Source organism: Peromyscus eremicus, chromosome 3 (genome assembly GCF_949786415.1).
Source record: "Peromyscus eremicus chromosome 3, PerEre_H2_v1, whole genome shotgun sequence".
In the NCBI taxonomy this organism is placed as follows: Eukaryota; Metazoa; Chordata; class Mammalia; order Rodentia; family Cricetidae; genus Peromyscus; species Peromyscus eremicus.
This window is the reverse complement of record NC_081418.1, coordinates 50,551,946-50,562,231: the sequence shown is the minus strand read 5'-3', so window position 1 is coordinate 50,562,231 and position 10,286 is coordinate 50,551,946. Positions and strand designations below refer to the sequence as shown.

The following is a 10,286-nucleotide window of genomic DNA, read 5'->3' as shown; positions in this document are numbered from 1 at the left end:
ACACACACACACACAGAATAAGAATAAAAATAAGTAAATTGGGCTGGAGAGATGGCTCAGCGGTTAAGAGCACTGGCTGTTCTTCCAAAGGTCCTGAGTTCAATTCCAAGCAACCACGTGGTGGCTCACAACAATCTATAATGAGATCTGGTGCCCTCTTCTAGCCTGCAGGCATGCATGCAGGCAGAACACTGTATACATAATAAATAAATAAATAAATAAATAAATAAATAAATAAATAAATAAATCTTAAAAAAAAAAAGTAAATCTTGTGAGAGAGAGAGAGAGAAATGCGCTCTGGAAAATGGGTGGAGATGCAGAAAGTCTCTCTCTCTCCAAGCCGGTCTTAAGTTCTTTTTAATGGAGAGTCTGGGAAAAGGATATAACTCCTTTAAAAGGTGGGCCTCCCTGCAGCTGAAGCCAAGCTGTAAAACCGGGCCGTAGAAAGGTTAGTAAAGAGCCAGATCCTGTGACCAGTCTTGACTATCTGCTGGGAGGGCGTTTGGAATGGCCTCAGTGCTAGCTGCTGAGGAAACCAGCGTTCGGAAAAATAACATCATGGGACTTTTTATATGGCCCACTGGCATTGTGATGCAATGTGAGCATTTTAGCATTTTCCCAACTTTCTGTTCTTACCGCAGGAAAAGGGGGGGATTGGAGGAGTGCTCAGAGGCCAGTGTTAATTACCAGTGCTTCTCTCCGATAAATTATAAACAGACAGTTAAAGAACTCTTCTGGTACAGCCAGGAAACAAAGCAGTCTTTAAATGCTTCCCATGTCAAGATGCCCTCATTTCCAGAGCACCACAGCTGTGTATAACCCTAAAGATAGTTTTCTTTTCTCTCCAAGGAATGACTAAGTAGAGTTGGTTGGCTGTTTTGTTTTGTAGTATTAGTCCATAACGCTCATTCCTGGGCTGGTGGCAGATATCAATAATCAATCAAGGCAGTTTATCTTCCCCATACCCACCCCCCATGTCTAGATGATACCACAGACTCTTCAACAGTGTGTGCCCGATGTCTCCTGAAGCTGGATCAGAATCGGCACGTGAGCTGAGCCGGCATCTGGAACAGTGTGGTTGCTGGAGTATGCTCAGCTCAGTCACTTAAGCTTTTAGACCAATGCCCTTATCTGTGAAAGACAGATAATAACAGCACGTATCTCATAGCACTGTTATAAGATGAAATCAGTTACTACACCCTCAGAGCTTAGAAAATATGCACTTTTTTTTTTTTCTAAAATAGTTAGCTGGGTGTGACACTGTATACCAGTAATGAGGAAGCTGAAATGGGATAATCACAAGTTTGAGGAAAGCCTGGGCTACATAGTGAAGGCCAAGACAGTGTCTCATCATGGTCTCCAAAAGTGAAAGACCTTTACTACTTAACCCTGCAAGAAACAGTGGACTGAGATTTAGTCACGATCAGGGCTGAAGCTGTAGCTCAGTTGGTAGACTGCTTTCGGAGCATGTCCCCAGTTTGATCTCTAGCACTGAATGCATAAACTGGGCATGGTGGTACTGGCCTGTAATCTCAGCTCTCCGGAGGCGGTGGCAGGAAGATCAGAAGTTCAAGGTCAAGCCAGCCATGGTGGTGCACACCTTTGATCCCAGCATTTAGAAGGCAGTTGGATCTCTGAGTTCAAGGCCAGCCTGGTTTAGTATTGAGTTCAGGGCCAGCCAGAGTTATATAGTGAGATCCTGCCTCAAAAATAAATAAATAAGGGCCTGGAGAGATGGCTCAGTGGTTAAGAGCATTGACTGCTCTTCCAGAGGTCCTGAGTTCAATCCCAGCACCCACATGGTGACTCATAACCATCTATAATGAGATCTGATGGCCTCTTCTGGCTTGCAGGCAAACACGCAGACAGAACACTGTATACATAAAAAATACATAAATCTTTAAATAAACAAACAAAAAAATGAAGAAAATGATGAAGCATATAATATAAAGTATTTCTGGACCTGAAAACAGGTGCCTCTGAAAGTCCTTTAGTGTACTCGATACAATGACTAAAAAGACCTTCACCAAGGCACATTATTCCAACATTCCTAGATCACAGGGACAAGGAGAAGCAGGAGCCAACTGTGGGAGGACCGCGGTGGCGTACAAAGAAACACTGGACTGTCAGCCTTCTTTGATCCCATCTGGCTTCTTGGGTCTGTGATGCCCCTGTGGGGGCTCAGCTGTCACTGTCCTCGCTGTCCCCATATGCAGCCAGCGGGCTCAGGGAGGAGGCTCCGGGGGTCTAGGGTGCAAGGCTGGCTGCCTTCCTCCTCTCAGGGGCACCTGCGGGGCATCCGGACCTGCTCTGAGCCCCGGTTGGCTTCCTCCGCCTTCACCTTCTTTGGCACACCCAAGCCAGCCAGCTGTACCCTGCTGCCCACTGCCCACTGCCCCTGCCTTCCTGTTGGCCTTGGGTGCCTCGTCCAGGATAGCTGTGGGGTTGGGTCTTGCTGCTTTGTCTTCTGAGTTGGAATCCTCCAGAAGCCTGTGGTGGCGAGCCTCCTCCAGCAAGACCGCAGCCTCTCGCTCGTCTTCCTCCTCCTGCTGCTGTCGCTGCTCCTGTGACAGGCGGTGCTGCAGCAACACATAGCTTCGGAGTCCATGTGTGCCTGCCGCTGGTTCAGCTCCTTCAGCTGTTGGTTTTCTTCTTCTTCTTCTTCTTCTTCTTCTTCTTCTTCTTCTTCTTCTTCTTCTTCTTCTTCTTTTTCAAGACAAGGTTTCTCTGTGTAGCTTTGCACCTTTTCTGGAACTCACGCTGTAGCCCAGGCTGGCCTCGAACTCAGAGATCGGCCCGCTTCTGCCTCCCGAGTGCTGGGATTAAAGGCGTGTGCATGAGCTGCCACCATTCCCCCGGCCCAGCTGTTGGTTTTAATGTGGTTCTTTTACTCTGTGAGGAAAGGTCACAAGGCACAGTAAAATTCACTATCAGAGTTTCATTAGGAGGAGGAAGGGATAGGATGTGATCAGGCCTGTTCAAAGACACGTGAGAAGGAGAGAGGAGAGAGGAGTTTCATCACGCTAAATGCACATTAAGTGATCACCCAGTGCAGGGATGACGTATGACGTAAGGGATGACTAGCCGTTTTGCAAGCGCATGCGCGGTCATGTGGCTGGGGGAGTGGCCAGTGCCCACAAGTACCAACATCAGCTTCTGCAGGTTTTCCAGCACCCCCACCCATCTCCAGCTTTGAGTCCTTCGTGAGGCTCTCTAGGACCTTCATGGAGTTGTTCCGCTCCTCATCCTCACACTCCTTCTGCACACGCTTCTCTTCCTCCTCCAGGAGCGTCTCGGCCTGGAAGCTGCGTGTGGCCCCATGCTCCACGGTGTAGTCCGTGTCTTGAAGGTGATCTCCGCCAAGCAGCGCATGCACTTGATGTAGAAGCGGAAGACAGGCCCAGACAGGCCTCGTTCTGGGCCATTTCTTGGTGTGCACTGTACTTCTTTCCCTTGTAGATATATATTCTCCACATGTCTTACACCTCATGTTGAAGGGGGCCATCAGCCGAACCACGTACTGGTCCTTGGGTAGCTTGAGTGTCGGGATCTTTGACGGGTCGAAGTCAGGTGGGTAGTGTTGGTTTAGAACTTTACATTCCGACATCTTCGTTTCCTCTTCGCTTCCTGTCTGTGGCGCAAGTGAAGAAGCAGTTGGCTTTGGTCTACCTGACCAGCAGTTCTTTTGATGATGTCACTTCCTCCAAGGTCTTACTGGCTGTAGCTTACAGGCTTTAGTGTTCTCATTGGCTGCAATCCTTGTCGATCACGGTCGCGTGTGTAGGTGAGGCGGTAAATGAAGGTTCCCGGAGTGTGCGTGTGCACCACGCTGGAAAGCACAAAGAAAGCTACCTGAAGTCAATAAGGTTTTTGAAAAGTTTCAATGTGGGAAAGCCAGCCTGCAGAAAAAAAAAACAAAAAAACAAACAAAAAACAAAAACAAAAACCGCTTTGCAACTCTAAACCGGTGCGAAAACCCTGCCAGGACTGGACAACAGGACACTGGGGGACGAATTGCCCCAAGTGGCTACGTCAGGGTGGGTCAGTCTTTCTAAATTCCTACCCCACAGGAAAGTCCGTCAGATATTCTGGGCTTAGCAGCTGAAGAAAGTGCTGCCTTTGGGACTCCTTTCCCCCAGTGACCATGGAGAATTTTCCACTGCCTAGGTAGCTGGAAAGCTGTCTCGCATCTCCTTATTTATATCCCTCTCTGATCTGATGGCATTTGATGACTAGGGCACTCATAGCTTTGCCAGTTTAATAGCTCTCCTCCGATCTCCATCCCACCCCCAAGGCCACAACCAGCTTGGTAACTCATGAGTTCATTAGTACAGACAGGTGAGCCTCATTCACAGGCTTTGTGGTAGCACTGACTACAGTTTTCAGGAGTCCTTAAATTTCTGTGGATTTTTAATCCAAAGCCATAGCCTTTTGCTATGACACCAAGATGTAAATCTGTTCCAGTTGTTTGACAGACCCCTGCAGTTCCTGCACAGGTCCGCTCCTCTCCTTGTGCCAAGGCCAACCCGAAAGGGGTTGAAGCGCAATCCTAATTGGTCTTAACAGTTAAAGCCCAGAGTCAGATATCAGGGTGAAAGCTGAAAGATCAGAGAAGCAGAGCAGCCAGCCACCTGAGACCTCTTACCTCTATGAAATCTCAGACCAAATAGGGCGTCCTGTCTCTACGAATCCTCAGACTGAATGGGCACCTGAGATCCTGTCTCCACCTCCCTTATATTCCTGTCTCCACCTCCCGGATGCTGGGATTAAAGGAGTGAACCACCACAGTCCAGCTCTGTTTCTCTTTTAGACAGATTCAACCTTGTGTAGTCTAGGGTGGCCTTGAATTCCTGATCTTCCTGCTTCCTCCTCCCAAGTGCTGGGATTAAAGGTATATATCACCACTGTCTGGCCTCAATGGTTAACTTGTGGATAGCTCTGCCCTCTGCCCTCCAGGCAAGCTTTATTTGTCAGGACACAAACAAAATATAAACAGGGGGTCCTCCACTTGTGCCAGCCAGCCCCTGCACCAGCTCCAAGGATACTAACTGGGCAAGTACTGACGGGTTGATCACACCCACATGCTCACTCGTGAAAAGCCCTGTTACCTCCTAACTCTTGTTGACATTTTTACAGGATGGATAGAGGCATTTCCCATATCTGGGGAAACAGCAGGTGTGATGGGTCAGGTCCTCCTGGACACATCATCCCCTGGTTTGGTGTGCCATCCCCCAAGCTCCTGGAACATCAGTGCTGGTACCACCTCTCCAGATTCAAGGACATATCTACTCTTTTGTCTGGCTATTTCACCCCTGCCTCTTCTGTACAATCAAGGCACATCTCCATTTCATTCTTTTTCCCACAGCTAGCCCCATTCATAGGGCAAGTATTAATAATCTGGTTTTTTTTCTCCTAGCAACGTGTCTTCTCTGCCTCCTCAAGAAACAGATGCCTGAGGTCTCCAGAATGGCAGTTAACCAAATACTTCTTCACTCACACCTCCCACTGAGCGTGACCCCACCAACTCCCAGCTTCCCCTCCCCATGTCATCCTATGCCCACAGGAAGTAGCTAGACTTGAACGGGCACCCCTATACCCAAGGAGTCTTGGGATGATTAGGTGGAAGCCCCACCTCTCTTTCCCTAGACCCCACCCCTAAGAAATCCCACCAAGAGTCAGCACCTCCCCAGGGCTGCTCAGGACTGCACCTACAGGCTACTTAAGACCTGGTTGCCATACCTGCTCTGTGCTCTCTCCCCTGCCTTCCGAGAGTCACCCAGGAGTGCTTTGCTCTGCTCATTAAACCTGGACTTAATAATTTGGCCTGATCTGACTTATTACATAGACCACATTACTCACTACTGGGGGACTGAAATTTTTCAACCCAGTCTAGGTTTTCAACCCAGTGAAGAGAGAGCAAAGATTTTTTTTTTAAATATAGTAACTTGAAAAATATCCTTCTGAGGCCAGGCGGTGGTGGCGCACGCCTATAATCCCAGCACTTGGGAGGCAGAGCCAGGCGGATCTCTGTGAGTTCGAGGCCAGACTGGGCTACCAAGTGAGTTCCAGGACAGGCGCAAAGCTACACAGAGAAACCCTGTCTCGAAAAACCAAAAAAAAAAAAAAAAAAAAAAAAAAAATCCTTCTGTTGGGCTAGAGAGATGGCTCAGTGATGAAGAACACTTGTAGTTTTGCAGAGGGCCCGAGTTTGAGTTCCCAGCACCAACATGGTGGCTCACCGGCATCTGTAACCCTGGTTTCAAGGGATCCCACCGGCATGGGCATAGTGCTCATAACTGCATACAGGCCAGACATTCACACACATAAAGCAAAATCAATCTAAAATGAATCTGTCTGTCAAGAGATAATTTTCAGGCTTAGAGATGGCTCAGCAGATTATGGATGTAGCTGCCAAAGTTGTGACCTGATTTCCATCCCTGGGACTTACATAGTGAAAGGAGAGAAGTGACTCCAGCAAGCTGCCCTCTGACCTCTCCAGCACGCATGCCCACACACATACGTTCACATGTATGCACAAAACAAAGATGTAATAACAATAAAAAATAGCTGGGCGGTGGTGGCGCACACCTTTAATCCCAGCACTCAGGAGGCAGAGCCAGGCGGATCTCTGAGTTCAAGGCCAGCCTGGGCTACAGAGCGAGATCCAGGAAAGGCACAAAGCTACACAGAGAAACCTTGTCTTGAAAAAAACCAATAAGTAAATAAATAGATAGATAGATAAATAAAGTTTTAAAGTAGATAATCCTTAAAAATGGTAACATTAAAGGAGACATTAAAGAGGCACAGATTTGTGTGGAATAGGGGGATTTGAAAGCAAATTTGCAAATAAGTTTTTTTTGGAGGGGAGATGCAGAGAAGAGTATGGATTGATAATTTACATGTCTATAAGAATGATTAAGTTAGGCCTGGTGGCACAGACCTGGAATCCTAGCATTTGGGAGTGAAGGCAGGATAATTATGAGTCCAAAATCATCCTCAGCTATATAGTGAGTTCAAGGCCGTCTGGGCAATATAAGACCCTATAATAATGATTATTTTGCTTTATCATCACTATCTACAATTTAGGATTCTTATGTGGTTTAAAGGCAAGGAAAGCTACAGACCTGGCCCCCATGGACTCAGACTCAGGTAACTCAGAAAGCGTGCTATAAATAACTCACACGTTTTCACTAAGGAGTAAAATGTTCCAAGTTCACTCCCAAGTCATTTTTATTAGGATCTCAGAGAGGACACAAATAAAATAGAAGAAAAAGAAGAGATTTGGAACCTCCACAACAGAGTGTAGGGTATCCAGGATGGGAAAATGGAGAATCCCTGGACCACAGTGGTGAAACAGACGAAAGCCATGCCATCCCAAAGCCTGGAAAAAGGAGGCTTCCTGAGGAGGGGTCCCAAAGGAAGATGTGGAACTCACATCCTTGAGCATATGGAAAACATCACCGAAAGGCTTTGGGCAAAAATATTAAAGCTTCTAGAAATTGCTAATGATAAGGTATAGAAAACAAAAATTTCAAGATAAGACCATCTGTGGGCCTGGAGAGATGGCTCAGTGGTAAAGAGCACTGGCTGCTTTTCCTGAGGACCAAGGTTGGATTCCCAGCACCCACATGGCAGCTCACAACCATGCATAACCCCAGTTCCAGAGGATCTGATGTTTTCTCTGCCTCCAACTCCCCAAAGCACACACATGGTATACAAACATACATGCAGCCAAAACACCCATATGCATAAAAAGGAAAAAGAAAAGGCCACTGTTGACTTTAAGAACATTGAAAGTTCACATTAGAATACAGCTATGTGAGCTGGGTCATGAGTTCAAGATCAGCCTAGGCTGCAGAATGAGCCCAGGTCTAAAAAAAGAAAAAAACCTTGAGACTCCTCCACTTGGTCCAGCCTTACATAATACTAGTTTTCCTCCAAAGAATGTGATAAAGCTGTACTGGGATGATGCTGGGGGAGTGGGGAGCTGATGGATATCAAAAGATAAACTTACAGCAGATTTAAAGATCTTACTTGGCCCTTATCCATGACTTTCGAGTGAGGCGACACCCATTCCCCAAGGAGAATGAGCGTTCTGATAAGCCAAGCCAAAGAAACTGAGTTTACAGGCAGAGCGGAGCAGATTGCTGCTTTTCTTGTAAAGATTAAAGCAGAGGGATTCCCTTATCCAAGCTGAGACTGGCTTGTTAAGGAGTTGGACTCTTGCCTCCCACTCTCCTGACTTCTGAGACAGTCACATAAACAACCTCCCTCAGTGACATGCAGCTGCAGCATGGGAGACTCCATTTTGGTTTGGCCAATTGGGCCTTCTGCAGGGGGTTCAATCCAAACTAATTGGCTAATTTCCTTTCATCTGGATGTTACATGGTCATCTATCCATGTTGATGAATAATATTAAAAATCATAAAGCCAGCCATGGTGTGTACCTGTAATCCTAGCACTCAAGAGGCAGAGGCAGGAGGATCATGGCAAGCTGAAGGCTTGGTTTACACAGTGAGTTCTACGTCAGCTTGGGCTGTATGGCCAGACTCTGTTTCAAACAACCATAATTGAATAAATAAAAATAAATAAACATGATAAATCAAAACAAGCTAATAGAAGCATAGTACTGAGAAAATAGGAACATAGTTGTTGCTGGCTGCCCCAGGGAATAGGTCCTGGTAGTAAGTTCAGGGGAGACTTTTTTTTTTTTTTTTTTTTTTTTTTTTAAGTTTTTCGAGACAGGGTTTCTCTGTGTAGTTTTGTGCCTTTCCTGGAACTCGCTCTGTAGACCAGGCTGGCCTCGAACTCACAGAGATCCTCCTGCCTCTGCCTCCCGAGTGCTGGGATTAAAGGCGTGTGCCACCACCGGCCTGGCCATATTTTTCATTAAGTTTATGTATAAGCTGGGCATAGAGTATGCCTAATGTCCCCGTACTCAACGAAACTTCCTTCTGTCTTTCCTCTTCTTCCTCTTCTTCCCCTTCCTTTTTGATTTCTGAGGCAGGCTTTATATGTAGTTCCATTGACCATATTCCTTGATCCATAGGTATAAGGATTGTGTTGAAGATATATTCATTGGGGCTGGTCTCCCCACAGTCTTTCTCTGCATTTTGGTCAGTTGGGGGATTTCTGTAATGGTCTCCATCTGCTGCAAAAAGAAAGTTCTTTGCAAAAGAGTGAGAGTTATACTTATTTGTGAGTATAAGAATAAGTATTTAGAATATAGTTAGAAATAATACTGGTTTAGGAAAGTGGTAGAAGTAGGTTTGGGTCCATGACCTCTTTAGCTACAAGTTAGGGTAACAGTACTAGGCATGAATTCTCTCCTTTTCAGTGGGCCTTAAGTCCAATTAGGCAGCTGTTGGTTACTGCCAAGATATAAATGCCACTATTGTGCCCTTGGAGCTATCTTGCTGGGATGGTCATTGTGGTTCATAGGCTTTACAGGTGGGGACTGGTGATTGCTTTTCTCCCCTTGCAGCTTTCACAGCACCTTCCAATACTCTGAGAGCTGGTTTTCAGGAAAGAGGCTTGCTTCCAGGTCAGTTCCAACTCGATTCCTCCAAGTCTCTACATGGATTTTTAAAATGTAGTTCTAGCTATGTGTGGATAGATACCTTGATGGATAGATTTAAAGGCTAGAACAGACCCAAATACATGCAGGAATTTAGTTTATAATTTGTGACAGACACTTGGAATCTTGCTGTTCAGTTAAAAGCCTTGGGCTTCTGGCTAGACCTGGCCTGTTTACCACAGCCTAACCTAAAACAAGATGCAGACTCAACAGTATTAAAATGTGAAAATTGAAACCAGAAAAGTGTTAGTAAAATGTGGGGGATTTAAAAAAAATAAAAATAAAAATAAAACCCAACTTTCCTCCCAAATGCAACATCGAGGATTAAGTTTCCAATGCTCAAATTGGGGGGACACATTCAGACCACAGTAAACCCCACATGAACATCAAGTTTGATACTTCAGGGGGTCCTGGAGGAAGCACATTTAAAAGTGGTCACCCGCCGGGCGGTGGTGGCGCACGCCTTTAATCCCAGCACTCGGGAGGCAGAGGCAGGTGGATCTCTGTGAGTTCGAGGCCAGCCTGGGCTACCAAGTGAGTCCCAGGAAAGGCGCAAAGCTACACAGAGAAACCCTGTCTCGAAAAACCAAAAAAAAAAAAAAAAAAATAAAAAAAAATAAAAGTGGTCACCCTTCCTGATGAAGTTGGAATGGGGTCCAGCTGCATAGACTAGACTCCCTGCCCTCAAATACAAATAGCTCAGATGGTT

At 46.2% G+C, this 10,286-nt stretch overlaps 1 long non-coding RNA gene and 1 pseudogene across 1 annotated transcript; one reads left to right on the top strand and one right to left on the bottom strand.

Annotated features, from left to right (window-relative positions):
- Window positions 1-279: 279 nt before the first annotated feature.
- On the bottom strand, window positions 280-3,685 carry LOC131905751 (splicing factor YJU2-like; annotated as a pseudogene).
- LOC131905752 (uncharacterized) lies at window positions 3,105-5,818 on the top strand. The gene is made up of 2 exons (XR_009378037.1): window positions 3,105-3,570; window positions 5,417-5,818. It is a non-coding gene; the product is annotated as an uncharacterized LOC131905752 (long non-coding RNA).
- The last annotated feature ends 4,468 nt before the right edge of the window (window positions 5,819-10,286 follow it).